The sequence below is a fragment of the Notamacropus eugenii genome, chromosome 1 (genome assembly GCF_028372415.1).
Source record: "Notamacropus eugenii isolate mMacEug1 chromosome 1, mMacEug1.pri_v2, whole genome shotgun sequence".
Classification (NCBI taxonomy): Eukaryota; Metazoa; Chordata; class Mammalia; order Diprotodontia; family Macropodidae; genus Notamacropus; species Notamacropus eugenii.
The window spans coordinates 466,302,009-466,325,537 of NC_092872.1; the positions used below are offsets into that span (position 1 = coordinate 466,302,009).

The 23,529-nt window shown below is 41.7% G+C and overlaps 1 long non-coding RNA gene across 5 annotated transcripts in view; it reads left to right on the forward strand.

Moving 5' to 3' along the window:
* LOC140519312 (uncharacterized) overlaps positions 1-17,046 on the forward strand; it is a 170,966-nt gene extending 153,920 nt beyond the window's left edge. For 3 of the 5 annotated variants that reach the window (XR_011972169.1, XR_011972167.1, XR_011972171.1), the window contains 4 exons: positions 2,756-2,850; positions 4,436-9,882; positions 12,327-12,530; positions 13,210-17,046. This is a non-coding gene — a long non-coding RNA (uncharacterized lncRNA). Of the gene's footprint in view, positions 1-2,755; positions 2,851-4,435; positions 9,883-12,287; positions 12,531-13,209 lie in introns of all 5 variants that reach the window. The other 2 variants (XR_011972170.1, XR_011972168.1) reach the window with 2 other exon arrangements.
* Positions 17,047-23,529: the final 6,483 nt, after the last annotated feature.

Genomic DNA, 23,529 nt, shown 5'->3' on the forward strand with positions numbered 1-23,529 from the left:
GAAGCTGGGGGTAGCAAGTATGTATTTCAGGGAAGGGCCACACAAACCAGTTGGTAGTACCAGACCCTGAGAACCAGCTGCCAGCCATTATGCCTAAGGTGGGTGCAATACAATGGAGTAAGAACTGAATTGGGAATTAAATAATGGGTTCAAAACTCAGATCAGCTACTTCCCATAGATGTTACTTTGGGCAAGCCACATAACCTCTCTTGGCCTCGATTTTCTTCTCTGTAATAGGAAAGGATTGATATAAAGCAGGGGTTCTTAATCTTTTGAGTGTTACGGATGAAAGTTTTAGCCTTCTGGGGAAGCCTATGAACCCTTCTCTCAGAATAATATTTTTAAATGCCTAAAATAAAACATACAGGATTATAAAGGAAAATAAGTATACTGAAATAGTTATTGAAAATGTTTAAAAAGTTAGTTCATGGATCCCAGATTAAGACTCCCTTGTCTGTATGATCTTTAAGGTCTCATCCAACTAAACTGTCTGTGGTACTAATTGGTATCCAACAAGGGAGAGGCCAACCTTTGATCAGTTTGGGGGCTGTCACTTCCTTCCCACCTTCCACCTGCTGCCCACCTCTCTCGGTGTGCTTGGGTCATGGGAGCTTTTCTGGCCCACAAAGCTTTTGCTTGAGTGAATGTGGCTTGGGAATAGCACCAGGGAGTAGCAGAAATGATAACAAAAATAACAACAATTGACATTTATATGGTGCCTTGGGTGTCCTCACAACAACCCTGTAAGCTGAGTTCTTACAGAGATTCTTAACCCCATTTCACAGATAAGGAAACTCAGAGTGGTGAGGTCACACAACTAAGTGTATGTCAGAAGCAGGACTGAAACCCAGGTCTCTCGACTCCAAATTCAGTACTTTCCTCTACCATAAAATACTGCCTCAGAGGCACACTAATTACATGGTCTTAAATGTGGAAAGAGCCTTTGACGATGATGGAAATCCTTGGGTTTGAATTCAAGCTTTGCCACTCACTCAGTCTGTGACATTGGACAATTCATCATCATCATCATCGTCATCATCTTTACTACACAGTTCTTGAGTGCAAGGCTTGTGCTAGGTAGGTACTATGAGGGAGATGAAGAAGCATAATGTGGTCTCTTCCCTCAAGAAGTTTACAATTCATTTGGGGAGACAGGACAGGTTCACGTGACTATAATTATTATGAAAGGACGACATATACAATGAAGGATATATTTATTATTTCTGCCTTTTTACATGAGTTTGCAATATTTCTTTGCACTAGTACATGGTCAATTTTCGTAAAAGTTCCATTGATACTGAGAAATATGTATATTTTTTTACAGTCCCATTTAGAAGATGCAATAAGCCTTGTAACTCTTACTCTAGCAATGTGTTCAGTTTTATATTTCTCTTTGTGCTGAGATTGATTTCTTGTCCATGGTTCCTTTCAGCATAATGCAATTTCTTTGTTTACACCCTCCCCCTTTTATTGTTTGCTTTTGCATTGCCTTGCATGATTGCAACTCATACTATTTTTGGATTAACTTGATGCATAGTAGATTTTTTCATCCTTTCAGGCTTATTTAATGTATATCTTTGTTTTTTAAATGCGTTTCTTTAAGCAACATATTGTTAGTTTTATTTTCTTATCCATCCTATCACTCTTTCCTTGTTTTATTAGCTTGTTTAATCCATTCAAATTTAAAGTTATGAGTTAAGATTATATTTTCTTCAATCTGCATTAATATCGATTTTTTTCAAGTTATGATTTCCCCCCTCATAGGCTGTAAAAACAATGCTGTGTCGCTTCAGTTGCTTTCTCTTCAACTTTTTTAAGATGACCCTATTTCTGCTGGATCCTTTTCTCTTCATCCCTCAGTGCCTCTTCTTGTCAAGGAGATTTTCCCTTTCTTTCCTCCCCTTCAACTAGTTCTGTTCATCAGGTTTTTTAAATTTTTATTTTTAAAAATAATTTCATTTTTATTCCCTTCTCCAGGTAGAATTTCTATTACTTTTTATTATCCATTCTCTCTTTCTGTCAACTCTAGACCCTCATTCTCTCATTCATGACCCCAATAATTATCTGATCTCTATTTTCAGTATTCCTCACGCAACAAAAATTTCCAAGGTATCTGCCAATACCTTGCAGAGTTTGCTCCTGAATTCCTTTTTTCCAATGTGACTCATTCCCAGAATGACAATTATTGCAGGTGTCAAAGAACCACTGCCTCATGGTAGAGTCCCTTCTCTACCAAATCTCTGATGATGAAATCCACCACTGACTTATTCTCTCTCCTGTAACCTTTTCCCCCCCTTTATCTCAAAACCTCCTCCTTGAGTCCACCCCTTTCCATTCCCCTGGGTGCCAATTGCCCCTAGGGATATATCCAACTCCCCATCTCCTGAAGTAGGATGAGTGGTTTTCAAGCAACAAAGCCTCCAAACCACGTCCTACTCAGAGGTCCCCAATTCCCTTCCCCAATTCATCCATAGGAGCATTCATCAGTGGAACCCGAAAGGCACAGGCCTATTTCTTCATTGTTATCTTCACCAGACTTCTGCATTCATTCTTGTTTTCTTGTGTACATTTATAAAAAAAAATCTCTTGCTGGTCTCTCTGCTATTATCTTACTATTTCTATCCTTGGCTGCTGCATCTATTCACTCCTCTTACATTTCTATTGTGTGGGGTGTTTGAGAAGCAAATAATCTCTTCATTCTGATTTTCTTTCAAAAAATGTTTCAAAGATGTGTTGTTTTTTTTTCCATTTATAGTTAAGCTCAGATTTGTAAAGCAGGCCACCATAGGCTGCATGCTGAGCTCCATTGCCTTTTGGAACACATTATTCCATTCCCTTCTACATTTTCTGGTGAGTACAACATAATCTTGTGTTATTTGAATATCCATTCCTTTTTATTTAAAAGTGTTTCTCCTGATGGTTTACAGAACTTGTTTATAAATTGAATTTAACAACTGTCTTAAATGTATACAAAGAAACAAGGATGGAGGTAGATGTTCTCCAGGGTTCTTCTTAGCCTAACATTCTATGTTCTAAGTCTCCTTCTATGCTGTGATTCTAGGTCTAGTTCTAATATTCGTCAAGGCTTGTACCTCCATAGAACATTCTTCCTGCCTTTGCTCTAAGAAGAGACATGAGGTCCCATTGTATATACTATATGCCTGGCATATAGTAGTAGGCTCTTAATAAATTCTTGTTGAAGGAATGAATACCTTCAAGGAACTTACAGTAACCTGGGGAGGGGGGAGAGAAGATGGGGAAGGGGGAGATAGCACACACCCACAAAAGTAAATACAAAGTGGGTACAAAGTAAGAGGGGAAGGAGGGCACTGGCTCGTAGGAGCTTAAGGATTGATGTACATTCAGAGTAGAGCAAATGATCTTTAAGGGTCTTTCAGGATCTTTGTCCTATAGTTAAATGATTCTGTCATTCTATTCCATTCCCCTTTCTGGGGAGGCCTCTTTGGATTTCAGCCTGCTTTGCCCTTACTCATTACCTAACCATGAGTTCTTCCATCTTCAAGGACCCAGCTCAAACCTTACTTCCTCTAGGATTCCTCTCCAGGTTGGTGAAGACCCATTCCCCACCTCATGGCACCACAGTCTCATAATGCTCTCAGCCTGTTTGCACACAACTCTAAAGTTTTCAGTCAAGCAATAAATATTTTATAAAGTGGCAGGCATTGTGCTAAGTAGAGTTCCCAAAATTCTACAAAACTTTGGTTTCATAAATTTTTGCTGCTCAGTCATTTCACACTCTTCATTCAGACCGTTTGAGGTTTTCTTGGCAAACATACTTGGATGGTTTGCCATTTCCTTCTCCAGTTTGTTTTACAGATGAGGAAACTGATGCAAACAGGGTTAAGTGACTTGCCCAGGGTCACACAGCTAGTACGTATCTGAGACTAGATTTGCACTCAGGTCTTCCTAACTCCAGGCTAAGTTCTCTATCCACTTAACCACCTATCTGCCCATGGTTTCATAAGTACTAGGAGACTTAGACATTTTGTTTGATATTCAGTTCTATGTAATATGTGTTGTTAGTCATAAGTGTCATTCCTGAAGTTGAATTCCTTCTTACCTAATTAACTTGTAAGGTTCTGGAGGGTAAAATTCATGGGAAGATGTGGGGAATGGAAGCATAGAGAACATTCAATTTTTTGCAGTCTAATGAATAACTATGCCCTACCATTAATCAGTATCTCTTTTCTTCCCTTCTCTTCCTTCCTTTCCCTTCTTCTCCCTTTTTCACCTGTATTTTCACATGTATGAGGCAACTTCCTGCGTAGAAATTCCCTACCCATTATAGTTCAACAGTTCTCTCTGTAGGTTTATATATACATATAAAGAATTTTTATATATATGTATATTATATTATATCTTATTATCTTAGAGGGTTACCGAGGGCACTAACAGTTTGATACTTGTCACACAGGACATGACTAGTATGTGTCAAACAGACCTTCCTGACTCCATTGGCAGTCATCCATCCACTCCAGCAATCTGCCTCATCAACAGTTCACAGTCACATGCAATCTGAGAGTTGGAAGAGAACTAAGAAATCATCTCATCCAACATCCAACAATTCAAGAATCCCCTCATTGGGAAAGTGTATCCTTAGGGTTTTCATCTTATTTGTCCATTTTCCCTGGTCCCCAGTTACTGTTCTGTTCATAGAATGTGAACTATTCTGTGTTCTGTCCATAGAATAAAACTAGGTTCTGTGAGCAGGGCTACTTCCTGTGGGAGGAGCAGTTGGTGATTGTCCCGTGCCCTGGAACCTGTCTCAGGAGCTAAGCCTCATGTGTCCTCATGTGAGGACTCACACAGGAGAGTTTTAAGAGTTAGCATTGCAACTGATGGTCCCATTTAATCCTCATCATATCCCTGTGAAGGAGACAAGGCAAGACATTTCTTAAGCTATAAGACAGGAATAATGAGGACCAGAGAGGGAAAGTGATGTGCATAACATTCCATAGTCAGAGCAAGTGGCCTTCTGACCTAGGCTCATGCTTTCCCCACTAAACCTTGGCCAGAGGTGGGAGGGACTGCCTGGTCCAACTCCTTCATTTTACAGAGGAATAAATTGAGGTTTTCTGAGTTCAAATCCAGCCTCAGACGCTTATTAGTTGTACAACCCTGGGAAAATCACTTAACCCTGTTTGCTTCAGTTTCCTCTGAAGCTAGAGAATGAAATGCCAAAGCATTCCCAGTATCTTTGCCAAGGAAACCTTAAAAGGGATCATGAAGAGTCAGACATGACTGAAATGCCTGAACATGGGCCCAGGGAAAAAAAGCAACTTGTCCAAGGTCTCACAGCTAGAGGACAAGATAATATCACTGGGGGAGGAAATGGAACAAGAACCTGAGTCTCCTGAATCCTGGAATGCTGCTGCTGCTGCTGCTGCTGCTGCTGCTGCTGCTGCTGCTGCTGCTGCTGCTGCTGCTGGCAGCGGTGATGGTGGTGGTGATGCTGAGGTAGAGCAGGAGCAGATGAAATTTCTATCCATCCTCATTGCCACCTCTCTCAAGGCTCATGTTCTTGACTTCCTCTGTCTCTTCCCCCACCTCAAAGGGCTAGAAGGATACTCTCACTCTATAGTGCTGGAGGGAGAGGTTGTCACAGATCAGAAGGACTTGTCCTAGGTCACACAGTAAATCAGTCTCAAAGGCTGCCGATTTGGTGGCGTGTTCTAATTCCATAAAGGATACCTTGACCTACAGGCTCGATGTAGGAGGGGGATTCCTGAGATCTGGGATGGAAAAGGGGAAGGGAAGGAAAAGGGAACAAATATTTATTAAACACCTACTATGTTCCATGTACTGTGCTAAGAGCTTTATAAGTATTATCTCAGTTGATCTTGATTGTCTCAATAATCCTGTCAAAGAAACTGAGGCAGACAAAGTTAAGTGACTTACTTGCCCAGGGTAGTGTCAGCTAGGAAGTGTCTGAAGTTGGATTTTTAACTCTTCCTGAGTGGGGGAAGCACAGTAGTAGGTCGACCTAGCAAAATCTTTCCAACTTGTTAACAACAACCATGTCCCAGAGGCTGGAATATTTAAGAAAGTTTAAGTTCCCCCTCCTCCCTACACACACACACACACATGCACACACGCACGCACGCACGCACACACACACACACACACACACACACACACACACACACCTGTTCTCCACCCCCTTCCCCACAGAAGGTACCAACTCTATTTTAAGTGACCCAGGACAAAGCATAGAACTGACCGCTGCTTTTCCCCTTTTATTCTTCCCCCCTCTTTCCTGGCCTCACAGGGTCCTTCTCACACCTCCTTAGGAAGTAGGCTGAGATCATATGCCTCTGGGGAACAGAAAATCACGTTCACTCAGGAGGTGGGTAGGTGGGTAGGTGGGGAAGTTGGGAATCAGAAATTCAGCGTGATAATACAGAAATCCAATTGCAAACCCTCTTTTCCATCACACTTAGCAACTTTCATCTGTGTGATAGTTTGCTAATAAAACATGAGCATTACAGTAACATAATATTTTAAGTATCCATTAACTAATACGTAAATATAATGGAACCTTATGGAAATATACTTAAGCTGTCACCAACACCCCTAATGTAATATTCATGATCTCCAAAGCTATTTATAGCCCTCCCTGTCTTCAGGTTTTCGCTTTCATTTTCTCCTGAGTGCCTTTTATGGCTCGGCCCAATGGGGACCCTTTCTCCTGTGCTCACTACAACAGGCCCTCAGGCCCTCTGGCCAACCTCTTCCCCAGGGGGCTGCTCCTGATATTGGGGACAGGCTCTAAGAGGTCCAGGACAAATAGGGATCAAGGGCCTTAAGTTTCTTTGTTCTCCATCTTGGATTGGTCTGTACTTGGGGAAAAGCTGGGAAGACATGGGAAAGTATTCCTGAGATGTTGGACCAGACCGTCTGCTATTAGCTTGTGGGACAACTCTGTCCCCTGAATTCTCAGGCTGGAATATTCAATTTGTTTTAGGTTGTTTTTTGTGACAATTGGGATGTGAGGGAAAATAAGGAACCCCTGAAGCAGAAATACCCTTTACCAATATAGTTTAGCACCTGCTCTGCCCCTTACAGATGGGGAAAGGGGGCACCCTGGTCCTTAACCAAGGTCAAGCAATCCCTCAGTCAACAAGCATTGCTTAAGTGATTATCGTGTCTGGTGCCCTGACTAGTATATATCTAGGGCAGGTCTTGAACCCAGGTCTTCTTCACCCTGAGGCTACATCTCAGCTCTATCACACCAATTATCCTGGAGACAACCATTACAGACAATCAGTTGATCAGCACATCTTTCCTTCTAGAACCTCTTTTTAAGAAAAATGCTTGGAGCTAGTCGCACTTTCTTCTGGGGGCTCATCTGCTGCCTCTCCAGACTTTCTTCTTCCTTCCTCCTCTTCAAGGATGGTATTCCCTCAAGGGCAAGACCCCTGAGGGCAGGGATTATTGCTATGCTTTGGTTCTTACTCCAGGCTTTTAGCTCTGTGCTAGCCTTAATAAGTGTTTGTTGACTTTACTTATTAGGGGGGAAAAGAAATAAACATTTACGTTGCACCTACTCTGTGTTACAGGCCCTGCGCTAAGTGCTTTATCAATATCTCATTTGATTTGATGCTCATAACAACCCCAATAAGTATATGAAGCTGGATTTGAACTCAGGTCTTCCTGACTAGTGACCCATCGCTCTATCCACTGCACCACTAGCTGAACTAGCACCATATGCTATGTTCTAGGCACTAGGTTAGCACTTAGAATACAAAGAAAAAGTAAAACTAATTCTTTATTTCAAGTTCTTTACATTCTAATGGGGAGAGAATATGTATAGGCAGGAGTGTGTGTATATGTATGTATATGTATATATGTGTGTTTGTATGTATGTGTGTATATATGTGCATTAACATGTGTATATATGTATGTGTATTGTGTTCGCAAATAGGTATGTGTATATATATATGTATATGTGGGTATATATGTGGTTATGTATATATGTGTGTGTTTGTATATATGTATGTGTGTATGTATGCATGGGTATATATGTATATTATGTTAGTATATGTGTATGTTTATATAGGTGAGTATGTGGGTATATTTGTGGGTATTTACATATGTTTATATATGTATGCGTACACATATATGTATATACACATACAGCAAGAAGGTGGAAGGTCATCTCTTCTAAGGTAGGTAGGTTAAGGATTATTATTTTTCGTTATTGATTTGCCATTATTTTAGAGCAGTATTATTTGTGGGGGAATGTGGAGGACGGGATGGATTGTTAGCCTCAGAATCAGAAAGCGCTGGGCTCAGGTTTTGCCACCGTCCCCTCTGGGTATATGACCCTGGAAAAGTCACCTAACTTTTTAGTGTCCCGAGCAGTTCTCTAGGCCTAGAAGTTGGCTAGTAAATACCTTGGCCGAGGGAGTTTCCTCAGTGGTAGTTCTTTGTCAGTGAAAAAAGTATGAGGGGAAGTGGTGAGAAGTCATGAACACAGCGCTAGTGTTGGAAACAGAAAAACTAAGGTTCTAATATCTCTTCTACTTGGGACTTTGAATTAGTTACTTAAATTCTATGTACCTCAGGCAGCTAACTCCCTAGAACTTATCCATTAATAATCATAACAATAATGGTGAAAATATCTAATACCTATATAGCACCTACTATGTGTCAGTCACACGGCTAAGCATTTCACAGATATCTCGGTTGATTCTCACAACAACCCTGGGAGGTAAGTGCTGAGATTATTCTCACTTTACAGATGAAAAAACTGAGGTTGCAACTTGCCCTGGGTCACATAAGTAGTAAGTATCTAAGGCTGAATTTGAACTCAGGTCTTCCTGATTCCAGGCCAGTGTTCTATCCACTGGACCTCCTAGATGTAACCATCTAGTAATAGATGGGTTATGGTTTAAATATGTGGAGGAAATAACCTTCTGGGAGATCTTGATCCACCACAATATCAAACTTTTTTTTGCTTCAGTATTTGTGTATTATTATTAATAATTCTAAAATCATATATTTAAAACTGGAGAGGACATGATCATTTTACAGATGAAAACATAGCCTCCAGAGAAGTTAAGTTACTTGTCCAAGGTCATGCAGATCATAAGTGACAGTTATGGATTCAGATTTGGGGCTGTGACCCCAGGTTCAGTGCTCTTTCTGCCACATAGAACGAAGCCAAGTTCTTGGTCACACCTGGGCCAGGACAGTGAGGAGTTTATGGAATGGGTTTAATCCCAGAAATCTGTGTCAAGGACCCCAAGAGAAAGGAGGCTCAAGCGACTGAGGACATAGGAGTATAACAAGGACAATGTTTTCTTCCAGAAAGCTCGGTAAGTAATGAAAGTATTAACATTTCAGTCGTCTAGGGGAAGAAATGAAGACAGTCAGATAAATAACTTGTTCAGGGTGACACAACTAGCAAGTGTCCGAACTGGGTCTTGAACCCCTTTCTGACTTCTTGTGTCTTTTGTGATATCATGCTAACTTATAACTCAAATGTATACTTTATTAATAGTCACATATTTCTGTGGAGCAGTATCTTCAGGGGAGAGAACGTTTGGAGGATGGCTACCCTGGCCCTGGCCACTCTGATTTATAGCTATCTCTGAAGAAATGTGATATGAGGGAGAAGTCTCATAAAATCTTAACGGCCAGTCCAGGACGATCTGCAGACTCAGAGGCAACATGGGGGCTAATTGAAATGTCTGGAAGCAGGGTGGACCCTGAGCTGCTGCCGGAAGCTGAGCTGAGGCCACTCACAGAGGCCACCTCTCTCAATCATCGAGGGGCCAGCGCCGATTTGTAATTGCTGAAACCTTTCGACACAAGGCACCTAATAATTGGAGTGCTGGGGCCGAACCAATCATAAAGGTAATTTATAGTGAAAAAGTGAGGAGCCAGGGGCGACGTGAAGGGATTTGGAGTTCCCAAACTCTTTTCCAAGGCTTAAACATCCACAGGACTGATGCTGCCGCGGAGACAAGGTGCAGCGCAGATTCCAGGGCCACAAAAGGTTACAGTAACTCTCTACTGCCTTCCCTATGGAGGAAAAATGATAGGGCCTATTTTGGTGTTTCAAAGTACCCTCCCAATGCTGAGAGACCTAGAAGAAAGTCCTCAGCATGTTGGGAGGATCCCCTATGGAGGGTTTATACGAGATAATAATAATAGCTAGAATTTATATCATGCTTTAAGGCTTGCAAAGCACTTGACATCTCATCTCATTTGATCCTCACACCAATCCTATAATGTCCGTGTTATTATTTACAGATGAGAAAACTGTGGCTGAGGCAGGATTGGGACTCAAGGCTTCCTGAACACTCTAGCCATTGCACCACCATAAGTTATGGATAGATTTGCAGTCTGTGTGGCCAAAGCAACCATTTCAATCCATCCTTTGCACGGCTGCTGACATGATTTTCCTAAGCATGGCCCTGTGGTGCAGTTGATAGAGTGTTGTGTGTGGATTTGAGAAGGCCTGAGTTCAAATCCAGCCTCAGATACTTACTAGCTATGTAACCCTGGGCAAGTCACTTAACTTCTGCTTGCCTCAGTTTCTTCATTCTGTAAAGCGGGGATAATAATAGCACCTGCCTTCTAGGGCTGTTGGGAGGATCAGTGGAGATAATAAATTGTAAAGCACTTAGCACCATGACTGGCACATAGTAAGTGCTATATCTTATTTATTACCTTCTTACTCAATAAACTCCAGTGACCCTCTGTAACTCCTAGGATGAAATATAAGCTCATCTGTTTCACATTCAAAGATCTTTACAACCTGGCCCCAACTTACCTTTTTGCCCTCATCATACATTACTCCAAGCTAGCCTTCTTATCACTCCTCATGCACGACACTCCACTCCCCAGCTCCATGATTTTCCAGCGGGCTAGATCTCCACCTCTTAGAATCTGTAGTATCTTTTAAGACTCAAATATCATCTTATATGAAACTGTTCTCTGTCATGTCTAGCTGCTTGTGCCTACCCTTCACTGAATTACTTTATATCTATTCTGTATATGTATTTGTATATATCTATACATGCATGTATGCCTATGTATATATATTTATACTATGTACATATACATACACTCACATGCATGTATGTATTTCTTTTCTGACATAATGTAAGCTTTTTCAGGGCAGGGTCTTTTTTTTATCTTTACCATTGTCCCTCACCACCTAGCACAGTACCTGGCACATAGTAAGCACTAAATAAATGCTTTTTGATTGACTACCCACATCCATTCCCAAAGAGATCATAGCTTGAATGACATATTATTATGTCCATGAGGCCTTACACACTAAACTTCCTCTCTCCTTAGGGCCAGACCCAGTGCCCTGTTCATAGTCAATGCTTATTAATATCTGAGTCCTAGCCATGTTGCTTAGCCTCTCTCTCTCTCTCTCCCCCTCTCTCTTTCCCTCTCTCTCCCTCTCTCTCTCTCCCTCTCTCTCCCTCTTTCACACACACACACACACACACACACACACACACACACACACACAAACACATACGCACACTCCTGTAAAAGTGGTTTCAGCATCCCTTTCCCAAAGAGATCGGGGAGCCATCTCTCCCTTTCATTTTTAGCTGCATAAGCTTGTGGGAAATAGGGACTAGAAGGAGAAGAAGGGAGTGAATACTTCTTTTCCTGGAGTACACTTAACGTCTTCTGCTCAAACTCAGCGTTTCCTGGCTGATGGGCACAGAGCAGGGGGTAGGGGGTCTTCTGAGGTCCAGAACATTCATCATCAATGCTAAATATTTAGAATCAAGGCCACATGGCCCTGTGAATATTCAAAGCCTTCTGTGGGCCCCACAATACCAAGGCAGAGAAGCTGGGTGGAAACTTCAAAACTCTCTCATTAACCTCCTGAGGCATTAGATTTTGTTTTACTCTAATTTCCTTATTCCCTCTACTTCAGATATATGTCTCCTTTAGCTCACCACATTGCTATCCAACAAGGTCATTTCCTCCCACACCAAACCAGCCTTCGCTTATAAAGCCACACTGCTTTCCTTTTTCACTCTCCCAGACTGGCCTGACCTCAGACCTCCTTCCTACCTTCCTCTGCCTCCCTCCTCCTCTCTCCCACCCCAGGGTCTAGCAGGCAAAGCCTGGTGCACAGGTGAATTCTGGGTCCAGGCTGGTGCTGTGGGAAGTGGGGGAATGCTTCCAATCAGCTTTCAATTTTAGGATGCATTGATGCTGCCTTTCCCATTAACCATGGGAGGATGGGCTACAGAGCCTATCTGCTGTTGTTTCTTGCTCAGGGAGCCCACATCACTGCTGATCAGTGTTTCCAAATGCAGGACCAGAAAGCTAAAGGAGAGAGCATCTCAGTGATCATCTTGCAAGCAGCCCTCAGTGAAGGCTTGTTGGGGGAAGCTGTTGTATCCATGGGCCAAAAATGAAGACTTTATATAACTCATTGATATAGGATGGGTTATAGATGTGCAATCTGAGGTCCTGGATTCAAATCCCACCTCTCACACTTGCTATTTGTGTGACCTTTGGTAAGTCACTTAATCTCTCTGAGATTCGGTTTCCTTAACTCTAGAAGAGGGGAATTTTATGATGTTCTCTGACGTCCCTTCTACCTATGGATATACTATCCTATGATCCTGTTTCCCACTTACTGCAGTAGGTTGATATTCCTTACTTATCACATAGCCATAGGAGTATGCTGGTAAATGTTTAACAACTACCAGGGGGTGAGAGGAAAAATATATGCGGGACCCACTACTAAATTTAATCTCCAATGTTACTACTTTCTTAAGTTTAGACCAGTGATGTCAAACTCTAATAGAAATGAGACCTATACTCTGTACACAAGGATTCCCAGGGGTCCCATATTAACTTAGTTTTGAAGTATACTATTATCTGTTTCATTTATTTTTTAAATTTAAAAAAAAATTCTCAATTACATTTTAATTTGGTTCTGGCTGCGTTCAGGAGTGTTGCTGGTTATCTGTTGGATACCTCTGCTCTAGACAATCAACAAAATTCCTGATTTGTAGCATTTGCTGATTTCCAAGGTATGAATTCTCACATGGAAAACCTAACTAGTTGGTCTGAGCTGGTTCAAAAATACCCCTGCTTAGCCACATTCTACCTTTCAAAGTCTAGATTGAGTCCCACCTCTGTCAAGAAATCTTGTCAACTGTCAAAAGGCACTCATTTCTCTCTTCTCAGGCTGCTCCAAGACTCACTGTTTATGCAACTGTGGAAATGTGGGAATGATCTCTGAAGTCAGCTGCCAGCTCTCAACCTGCCTTTCCATTAGCCATGGGTGGATGAGCTACAGAGCATATTTGCTATTGCTTCTTCCTCTGGGAACTCATCACTGTTCATCAATACCTCCATACCCAGGACCAGGAAGTCAAAGGCCTCTTGATTATAGGCTGGCCCAAGTTAGATGCATATAGTCACACACAGGCAACCCAACTACTAATTGGTACAAAAGTTTTGATCTGCTCTGTTTCTGACCCAGGCTGCTTCACCCCTCCTTAGGTGGCTTGGTGGTCTCTTCCTGCCTTTTCACCTTATTTGTGTCAGACTTAATGTAGATACCCAACTGGTTTAAGTCCACTGCTACTCAGTTCCAGAACTCAAGCAATTTATCAGCCTTAGCTTTTCAGAAGCAGGGACTATAGGTTTGTGCCACCACTCCTGGCCTTGGACTATTGCTTAATATCATGCCTGTCCATTCTTTCTCCCTAATGAGACTATCAGTTCCTTAGGGATATTATGCATGTATGTGTATAAATATGTACACATATAAATGTATGCACATACACACAGACACATGTGTATATATACATGTAGGTATATGTGTGTATACATGCATGCATGTGTGTATATGTATGCATAGAACCCAAACTGTCAAAGATGGGAAAAGAGGTTGGTCTACACCAAAGTGGAAAAAGTCTGATGCTTCAAAATGGCTTCAGGAATCACAGAGAGGCTGGCAAGGTCTGCTTTCTGGGCATAATGTGAGGATTACCAAGAAGGGTTTACACCCCCACTGAGTATCAGACTGCCCCAGTGTTCCTTCCCTTGGCAGACACAGTGTTTCTGGGGCTTTGGGTGGCGTTGTCCTCCTCTCTGATCCCAGTTGGGGGATGTGAAGGAAGAGGGGGATGGGAAGTGGAAGGAGGGAAAGGGGGCATTGCTGTGGTTTTTCTGTCCAGGAGGGAACATATTTAGGATACTTTGGGGGTGGATGAGAAGAATGTACCACTTCCCCAAGATTCAGTCTGCCAGCATTCAGCCATCAGAAAATGCCATTTCAGAGAATGTCTTCATTACTATTCATGTCTTTGGACTGTCTCCTGCTACTAAGCGGGAAGGGTCAGAGTTGGCGGTTGGCAAGGATGAGGAAAGAGGAGGAAGGTAAGGGAGCAGAGAGGGGTTTGAAAATTGGTTCCCAAGAGCTCCTGGGCTCTCTGTGCTAAAAAAAACAGAAAGATTCCTGCCAAGTTTGCCAGCCACATGATTGGACACCACCCCCACCCTAAACCCTCCCTTCTCAGCCCGCCACCAAGGAAAGTCACATTATAGCTTGGCCCAGGACCCGAACATTGTAAAGATCTGGGCACTTGGTCTAACATGCAGATGGCCCTTCACCCCTCCAACACGGCCACAGAAGGATCTTCGTCCTTGCAGCCATTTTAGAGACGCGGAAGTCCAAGCGGGCCAAATACTGTACTGAGAGGCATGAAGCCCGGGCTCAGTGCCTGCCAAAGTTCAGGCTGTTGAAGCCAGTCTTTATTTTTATAGACCTCAGCTAAAAGGCACCGGCCACTGTGAAGTCCCATGTTCCCCTGCTTACGTGGAATTGTCAAACAGCTTGATTTATTGCTCTGAAATTTCTGAATAGATGCATACATATAGACATCTGTACCTACACAAGTGGGGACACATACATCCCAACAGCCATATACAAAGGAGTCAGGGCCCCTCAGAAATGGCCATTTCAAGGAAAACCCCCAACATGAGCAGGGCCATCGCCCGAAATGTGACACCCTGGTCTGGGAAGCCAGAGACAGGATTGAGGACAGAACCATACCTCCCCAGAAAAGGCCAAAAAAAAAAAAATATTAGGTGGTGAGGTGAGATCGGAATGCTTGCTACGGTACCAGGGATGTTACCTGATCAGGGCAGATTCAGTGATGGAACTCTTTGCCCAGGATAGGAAAGTACGAAACTGGCTCGGAGTGTGGAACATGAGATTTTCTTTAAAGATACCCCCGTTTGGGCTCAGATAGGGATCAGCTGGCATTTCATGTGCCTGAAAGGACCGCAACAGAATACTTTGCCCTGCCTGACCCACCCCCTGTACCAGCTTCATAGATCAATTTCTATTTTTTCCTTTCTTCTGTAAACATTGGGGCTAGGGGAAAGGTATGCCCAGAACAATTTGCATATAGATCGTCTGAAAATCCCTGATTGTCTGTAGCAGATAATGCTCTCTTTGGACTTGTGGCAAACCCAATTTCATTCACACTGTGCCACTTTAGTAATGGACCCAAAAAGAAAGAAAGGAAAAGAAAAAAAAAAGAGAGAAAAGAAACAGCTATCAATATGAAACAACCAGGCTTGGAGACTAGGCAAAACAGCTGCTTTGTGTTTAGAAGTTGGGGCTTGACTGGATTTCAAGGCAAACCACAGCACTGAAGCAAACCTTTCTTGTTCCTGCCAACAGACTCCCACAAATACCTATATTTAGAAGCTGGCGATTGCCCTCATTTGTGCTTTTAGGGGAAACTCAGGTAATGCAGACGCTGGCAGATCAGGAGGGCTTATTAACGTCCTTTGTTGTTTGGCTGGGTAAAGGCTTTAGATTTTGGCTCCCCAAGAACAAGAATGTCATTTCCTCACCCAAGATGAAACTGATGAACAGAGAATTTTTACTCTAGAAATCAGTTATAAGTATACATGCACTCACTCACTCACTCTCTCACTTACACACACACACACACACACACACACACACACACACACACACACACGAGTTTATATTATGTAAGCCTTGCCCTGTGTCTGATGGTGTAAAGCAGACAACGGGGCTTGCCGGCTCTGCTTATGACAAAATTTTACAAACTTGATTATTTTTGTTCCCCCTGTGAATTTTCTTGAGAAAATGATGTTACCTTCTTCTCCTTTCCAGGGCACATCAGTTAGATTAGAAAGCAAGAGCTAAATGAAGAAAGACTAGGGAAGGAAAAAAATGTCATAGAATTAGATCATAAGTGTAGAGATGGAAAGGACCTTAGAGGCCATTTATTCCAATTTCTTCATTTTTACAGGTGAGGAATCAGACCCAGAGAGGTTATGAAATTCGCCTACAGTCATACCCATAATAAATGGCAGAACCAGGCTTTGAACCCAAATCTTCAGATTTCTGTCTGCCTTTTCTGCTTCTGTGAAAAAGGAAAGGACAGAATCTGGTAGAATTATTACTTTTCAAGGAACTTAACTTGAATTTTAGTTGAGTTTCTTGGCTTTGAAAAAGTAAGAAATGACTGGAAAGAAAGGTGCTTATAATCACCCTACCTCTCAATAAAGAGGTATAACAAGCCTGGCAAGAACATTGTTTCTCCCTAAAACAAAATCATTACTTTCCTGTCCTTTGATGGGAGAGAAAATATAGAGAATGTGTTGTGGGAACCATGAGACACCATGCCACTGTCCTGGGAAATAGGAAACCTAGGGACTAGTATGCCATTCTGGGTGCTCCCCTACCTCCCCTCCATTCCAACCCCACCTGCAAAATACAGAGACAAAACTACAAAATTGAGTTCTGCTCTTTCAAAAAGTGTCAGTATGGTGTTGTACAAAGAAACCCAGGTTGTAATCAAGAGTGTGCTGGTAAAAGTTTAGCAACTGACTCTTCCCTCTCCCCTGTTTCACCTAAATCTGTACACACAGCACAGTTTTAAATTTAAGTTGCATTGTTAACATTTTCTCCACCACTTTCTTAATTCCAGACAATCAACAAAACAATAAACAAAGCCCTGATTTGTAGCATTTGGTAATTTTGTTGTTGTTCAGTCATTTCAGTAGTGTCTGACTTGTCATTATCCAATTTGGGGTTTTCTTGGCAAAGGTACTACAGTGGCTTGCCATTTCCTTCTCCAGCTCATTTGACAGATGAGGAAACTGAGGCAAATGGGGTTAAATGATTTGCCTAGGATAACACATCTAGGAAGTGTCTGAGGCCAGATTTGAACTCAGGAAGATGACTCTTTCTGATTCGAGGCCCAGCACTTCATCCACTGAACCACCTAGTTTCCCTATTTGGTGATTTCCCCAGGTGTAAATGCTTACATTGAAAATTTTACCACTACTCACTGCAGCTGATTTAAGCTGGCTCCAGCATGGCCTTGATTGGAATGCTAATGTGGTCACTATCAACTGGTATAAATTTGAGCATATTCCCTCCTCTCTCTAAGTTTTGGTTTTCTGATCTATAAAATAAGAAGACTGGACCAGTTGATCATAGCATCCCAGATTCTGATCTAGAAGGGATGTTGGAGGTCACTTAGCCCAGCCTCTTCATTTTACACATGAGAAAACTGAGGCCTCAAAAGGGCAAGAGATTTGTCCAATGTCAGGATCTGAACCCACATCATCTGACTCCAGACACAGCATCCTTTCCATTGGGTCATGCCATGCTGCTGTCTCCAAAGTCTTTCTAAAATATTTGTTCTATGATCTAAACTCTACACACAGGTGGTTTTTGAGAAAATTAAGGCATTCTTTGTATCCCCAGTGCTTATCACAGTGACTGCACATAGTAGGTGCTTAATAGATGCTTGTTAACTAACTGAATTAGCCATACTCCCTTGCCTGAAAAGATGCAGCTATGTATGTCAAGGACAGCAGGTGGACTAAGAAATTCATTCAAGTCTTTAACAAATTATCTTGAGCTTTATTTTTCCCACCAAAGGGAATATAGGAAAGTGCATTAGGGAAAGGTAACCCAGGTTGCTGGCAAAGCTGTTTCTATGCAGAGGTGAATTAGGTAGCCACCTGTAACGGAAGGACTATCTGAAAATCTGACACTGTCCTGGCTACAAGCATCTCTCTCACTTCTTCTCTTGGTCATTGAAATTCTCATCATAGATGACTCCTTTGAAAGAAGGCATTGAAGAAAATTTTAAAACGTTATCAGATTGAATAAAGGAGAGAGTTAGTCAGCCTATGAACTATTAATACCTCATTGTAAATTAGTTTTTTAGGTTAGCTCTTGCAGGGTCTAGAATCAGAGGATCATTGTAGTTTAAGCTAAAAGAAGCATCTAATCTGATTCTTTTATTACAAAGATGAGGAAGCTGAGGCTTGGAGAGAAAAAAAAAGGCTTGTCTAAGACCATGCCGCCATCTCCCATGGCAGATATTGGGCTTATCTGAAATCTAAGTTCAGTGTTGTTGGTCCTTCTCCCGCATACACATTATGTCACCTTGCTTCTCCCTGAGTAAGAAACAGAGCAGGTATATTTTAATTTGGGGGTGGGGAAGGTGATGCCCAGGACCTGAGATGTTAATGAAAATGGCAGGTCTGGCTAGGGGAATCCGAGGCCAAGAGACCCTGAGCGATCATGGACAACACAAGTTCAATCTGATTCAGTTCAACAAATGTAGGGTGTGTGAAAGGGAATAATATGAAATATTTACAAAGATGGGCTGGACTTCCAATCTGAAGGGCTTTAAATACTTGTGCAGGCAAATAAAAAGCGTACAAAACAATTTGTTTCAACAATAATTAGTCACTTTCTATTCATAGAGCCATGTCATAGGTTCTGGAGTTAATATAGTGATGAATAAAAATGCCATTTTTTCCAGGAAGCCTTCCCTGATATCCATGCATCAATCAACTGTCATGCCTGAAGGAAGTCTTCCTCCTTAGGAAGAAGAAAATCTTGCTTCATTCTCTACTTACACTTTGTTTTTCAGTTACCTCATGGTACCTTTTTTGCACATCACTGGTATTTTTTATCATACAACGTACTACAGTTGTTCTCTGTTAAGATCCTTGTATCTATAACTCCCTCAACGTGTCTTGCCCATGAGAAACACTTAAATGTTTAGTGAACGAGTGAATGGCCTTAGAGTGTTGTGTTAGGTGAATCCCGGGCAAAATTGCAAATCTTATTGAAACAAATGTTCCTTCTTCTTTTGTGGCTCCCTCTTTCCTTTGGAAACACATTGAACTGAATAGAATTATGTTGCCTATGATTGCTCAGGGCTCTTGGCCTCTGATTCCCCTAGTCAGACCTATCTATCTCATTAACATCTCAGGTCCTGGTCATGCCTTTCCCCCCCCCCTCCTAACTCCCAATCAAAATGTACCTGAAGACAACCAGGTCTCAGTAAAATACTGTTTAAGTTTGAATTCAGAGCTCCTGCTTTCTCTTTCTTAGATATTTCCCCTACGTGTGTGACACCCACTCACAAAGGTGAAAGCATGCAAGTCAGAATGGGGCAGTAGCTGGGAAGTAGCTCAAGCAGTCAGCATTAGATTTTTCCTAATTAGGTAGAGGTCAGGAGGGAGAGGAACCCAGAGAAGGCTAATGAGGTGTTAGTGTCTCGCCCCACTTCTGTTTATAAGTTACTGTAGATGGAAAGTGAGGGATGCCCATCAGTTGGGGAATGGCTGAACAAGTTGTGGTATATAACAGTGATGGAATGCTATCAGAAATGATAAGCAGGATGATTTCAGGAAAATGTGGAAAGACTTACGTGAACTGATGCAAAGTGAAGTAGCAGAAACAGGAGAACATGGTACACAGTAACAGCAATGTTGTAAGATGATCAATTGTGAATTACTTAGCTATTCCCAGCAATATGAAGATCAAAGACAATTCTGAAGGACCTATGCTGAAAAATCTTATCCACCTCTAAAGAAAGAACTGGTGAAATCTGAATGTAGATCCAGTCATACTCTCTTTTCAAGAACTTTCTTTTTCTTTCTGTCCATGTTTTCTTTTACAAAATAATGTGGAAGTATGTTCTGTTTAACTGCATATGTATAACCTTTTTCAAACTGCTTGCCTTCTCAATGTTAAGGGAGGAGAGTGAGGGTGGGAGAGAATATGGAACTCAAAATTGTAAAAAATGAAGGTTAAAAATTGTTTTCATATGTAATTGGGGAAAATAAAATATTAAAATTTTAAAAAGATTAGATAACTAAAAAAAACCAAAAAAGGTATTGTAGGAACCAGCTTGAATGTCTACCCCCTCATTTAGATGAGGGAATGGACTCAGACAAATGACTCATTCAGCATCACACAGGTTTCATAGAATTGTAGATCTGAAAATGATTAGGCCAGTCTATTTATTTTATAAGGTGAGGAAGATGAGGCCCAGAGAGGTTAAATAACTTACCCAAGGTTAGACAGCAAGTATCAGAGCTAGGCTCTGAATCCAGGTTCTCTGACTCCAAATCCAGTGTTCTTAGATAATGCTAGCGATAATGGTGTCACTGACAGCAAAAGAATATTTTCAGTCTTTCAAAAATAAACCTCACTACAATATGCAGCCAATTCATCATCCCTACTTAGGGATGACTGGAGTAGGAATGTTGGGGGAATGCCACTGGCTAGACAGACACATGACTAAGTGTCCTGGTTCCTGGGTAAGCTTTGCTGGAGAAGAAGGAGGAGGAGGAGAGGAGTAAGAGGAGAAGAAGAAGAAGAGGAAGAAGAAGAGGAAGAACCCACCACACTTGGGATTTCAGTATCATAGTCAACTCCTATTGAAAAGATTCTTAACTGATATTCAGTATCTCCTAATCCAAAACACAAAGTCTTAGAGAATTGCCATGGGCACTGAAAAGACAAATGACATGCCCAGGGTCACAAAGTTAGCACATTTGAGAGGCAGAACTATGAATATAAGTCTCCGACCCTAAGACCTGCTCTCTATTTACTACACCGTACCGGAGTTGACTATGCTATGAAGAGGGAGTCAAAGCAGGATCAAGGCATCTAGCTGGTAAGGAGGCAGGAAAGTCTGGTGAATGAGTCAAGCCAAGAGAGATGTGAGCATAGTTGGGTTGCCTCCAGAAATGGTGGATATGGCTAGGGAGTCACCATTAAGGACAGCAGGCTCCGGGATGAAGAAAGGAGTGGTCTGAGAGGTAAGTAAAGAACCCATATAATATGGTGTTATTGATCTCCAAGGGAAGACATTACTCTGGCATTTACAACGTTTAATACTGCATGAGAAGTTAAGGGGATCAGGACTGAGAACAGGCCAACGTCTTAATCTATCTCTAGGGTGAATGAGAGGGGGGTTTTGACTTTTAGTCTGTGCTTTTGGGTCCAGTGAGGGGCTATAGTTCTGTAGGTACACTTATATTAAATAATTGTGCACCCAACTGACTGAGTCACCAATTTGGTCATAACAGTCAGTCAATAAACATTAAGTACCTACTATGTGTAAGACATGGTGTTAAGTTCTAAGGATGTAAATACAAATAAAAACAAAGATAGCCCCTACCTTCAAGAAGCTTGTAATCTAACAGACAAAGACAAAACACAGAAGCTAAAATGGGGGCTGAGGGAGTAATATTCATTGTTACTCTTTTCATTGGTTTTCCAGGACCACCAATTGACCATGCCTTCTTCCTCTTGGGGGCAATCTTCCCTGTTGCATATCTAGTTCCAATATGCTGTAGGTCTACGCCCCCGTCTCACATTGGAGGGTCTTGTAAGGGGCTGAAAAAAGACAGCTCTTCTTGGAAAACATTAAGCCTCTCAAATAATTTGGGGTCTGGGGAGAGATGCTTTAGGTAAGATAAATTCCAGCACATACTTCTCAATGGGAATTAGTCCCCAGTGTAAATGTTTTGGGATGAGGAATGCCAATTTAGGGTGACATGAATAAGATATTGATAAAACTAGAGAGACATCAATTGTCTTTGAAGAAATTTAAAGAGCCAAACCATGATCCCTGGGGAAAGGGTGGTTGAAGCTTTAGTCATCAAAGCTTTACATATAAACATATGGGGTATAGGTAATGCTAGCACTCAAACCATTTGTGTGTGTGTTGCTGGGGGGATGTCTTTATTACAGTTGATTCCTCCATCTGCCTATTACTGGAGAGGTGCACCCCTCCCCCATCCTCATAACTCCCTCTGCACTGTAATAGGCTGAGAGATGCAAGCAGCAAAGACTAAGTACTTTTTAAGCACTGCAATTTAGTGCAATTATTTGAAAGTAAACAATCTGCTCTGTCAATTAAACATTATTTAGTTTACATTTTTTTTCTGATGCATCACACAATCAGCTCTGGGGCTCCCTGGATGAGCAGGGACCCAGGGACAGCTAGGCTGTTGAGTTATCAGACGTTCCACAGGCTGAGCTGTGAACAAGCACCATGTTCTCTCTTCCATCCCAGAAGTCCTCCAACAGGGCAGGGGGAACAAGTTGGGGCTAATGCCAACACCCACATGTGGTTTCTGCATGTCTCCCATCAGAAGACCCTTGGTCTCTCACTCCTCCCACATTGGAAGGTCTTGTAGGGGGCTGGGAAAAGACAGCCCTTCTTGGAATACATCAAGTGTCTCAAATGATTTGGGGTCTGGAAGGGGAGTGACTTTAGGTAAAATAAATCCCAGCATGTGCTTCCCAAGCCCCTTTCCTTTCATTTTTATATCCATATGCATTTCACGGAAATTTAATCCATGTGTTTCCCATTCATTTACACTTAACTCATCAAAATATTATTATTTAAGAGCTGTTTGATGTACAGAAGGGCTGCGCCAATCATTTATTGGAGGCCTTTGCATCAGCACTCAACACATCATTTCCTCAAAGCAAAACAAGCCAGGGCCCCATAGGGAGACAACACCAGTTAGTTGAAATTTAGAATCTAGAACCCCATATCCTTGGAGTCGGGAAGGTTCCAAGACTGGTAAAAAAAAAAAAGATATTCTGTAACCCAAGCCTACAGGGATCACAAACACACTGTGGCTTCAGGGTTGTCTGCAGAACCCATCCCAACCTCCCCCAAGCAGGACCTGTGGCTTTACCTTTGAAACTGCCTTCCCCAGACCCACAAGCCATATGCCCACCCAAGCTGTGTCCAGTTTGATTGTGTTGGCCTTTATAGTATGAGACAAAATAATAAGGACATTATATGGCGTAACATAAATATGTAATATAATACACTATAACATGATATAATATATAACACAATATAACAAGATAATGAAATGTAACAATGTAGCATAATGTTATGTAACATTACAACACGATATATGATATAATATAATGCAATATAACAATGTAAAATAATGAAACATAATGTAATATAATGTAATATAACATGATATGATATAATGTAATATAGCACAATATAATACAATATAATCCCTTAAACCTTTCTCACTTAATATGCATAATATCATAGGATGATAGATCTATTAAGGAAAAACACCATAGGGGGCATCTAGTTCAATTTTAAATCATTTTACAGATGAAGAAACTGAAGCTTTGAAAGGTTA